Genomic DNA, 2,073 nt, shown 5'->3' on the forward strand with positions numbered 1-2,073 from the left:
TGAAGCTTTATAAACTTTTTACCAAATTGTTTCTTAGGATTTGTTGTTTAGATTTAGAAGGTCATCATTGCAATAAATTTGCTGTTAATGTATTTTATTGTCTTGATTCCCCGTTAGTTGCAATGTAAGAAAAATTATATAAATTGTTATATTCCATATTGCCTTTAAACTCACATTTAATATATGTTATACGGCTATTGGCATGAAATTTTATATAGCATTTTGTTGCTGAATTAATGTACCAAATATTGTATTTAGCCGATTATTCGTAGATAAAATTTGTAATTTTGTTAAACCTGTTACACACCTTGAATGGTAGGACAACAAGCATGCAACTCACTGTGGTGTAGAATCGAAATCCCTAGTCCAAAAAGTCTTCAGCTCTAACTTCAATAAGAATTGTTTAATTCTGCAAAATGGTGATTGGACGAAAACATTCTTCATAATTATTTTGATTTAAATTATCCATTAACGTTACCCAAATATATATGAAAATGAAAAAAGGACAAAATAAAACCATTTTTCCTATAAAGAAAATTAAAAAAATATGATAAGTTATCCTTTTCAGGTGTGCAAACGATGTAAGCTCGAGTTGATGTCAATTCTGTACACAAAATAAGCTATATATATTATAAACACAATTAAAATAATTATACTCGTAGAAACAAATAAAACAGATGAAGAAAACTCGTTTTACTAAATCAAAGAATTTAACCGAGTAGGCAGCGGTGGTTGAATTGCAGTCAATATAAAGGAGCACATAAATTACACATTAGGTAGAGGGTAAGGTAAATACCCAATAAATACCTTTTTTGGGTATTTATAATTTTGCAGATATCATGGGTATAACAACATTTTCCAAACAGTTTTTGATGATTTCGTATTCTTTGTACAATATATAAACCTGATCTCTTTTAATCGGATTTTATTTATATATAGCCGCTATATAGACCGATCTCCAGACTTAAAGTCTTGAGGCAATAAATTGGTCATTTTTCATCCTATTTCGATGAAATTTGCACAGTGTATTCTGGTAGGCCTCTACCCATTTCCGTGAAGTGTGGTTCAGATCGGAGTATATTTGTATATAGTTGCCCTACAGACCGACCGCCCGATCTCCGGTTATACGGTGTTGAGGCCATGAAAGATCCATTTATTACCCAAATTCTATGAAATTTGGCACAGTGTATTCCGGTAGACCCCTACAAATGCGGTCCAGATCGGACCATGTTTGGATATAGCTACCATATCGACCTATCTCCCGATATAGTTAATGAGTCGTTAATAAGACATTTTTCATCCTATTTCGATGAAATTTGGCACAGCGAGTTCTGGTACCCCTATAAACCTCTTTGTTGAATATCGTTTAGATCGGACCATATTTGGATATAGCTGCCATATAGATCGATCTCCCGATATAGAGAATTGAGCCCACAAAAGTAGCATTTTGGAATTGATTGAAATTGGAAACAGTGAGTTTTGATAGACCTTTACACCTTTGTGTTGAATTCCGTCCAGTTCGGACCATATTTGGATATAGCTGCTATATAGACCGTTCTCCCGACATGGAGCCCATAGAAGGAGCATTTTTCATCCGATTCGGATGAATCTTATTTCAGAATTACCGTGTCGATTTTAAAATTACAATTCTGACAAACGGTTGACAAATGACAACATTATTTCAAATTACCCAAAATCTGACGAACACATATATGTGATTTCGATCAAACTTTTAAGATATTGTGGTAGTCGTCGAGGAAAGCGTTGTGCAAAATTTTGACAAGATTGGTCAATACATGCGCTTGCAGTGGCACTAGAAGTGAAAATCGGACGACATACATATATGACAGCTATATCTAAAAATATATGAAATTTACCATTAATATAAAGAGTCATTAGAAAATGCATCGTGCCAAATTTCGAGAGAATCGATTAACAAATGAGATCTTTATTGCATCATTTCTCGAAACCGGACGATCATATATGTGGGAGTTATATCTAAATCTGATTTTCTTTGAAAATGGAAAAGAAAACCCACCAACCACTATGGGACGCGTTTCTTTTTTGGTTAGA

This window comes from Stomoxys calcitrans, chromosome 3, assembly GCF_963082655.1.
Source record: "Stomoxys calcitrans chromosome 3, idStoCalc2.1, whole genome shotgun sequence".
Taxonomy (NCBI): Eukaryota; Metazoa; Arthropoda; class Insecta; order Diptera; family Muscidae; genus Stomoxys; species Stomoxys calcitrans.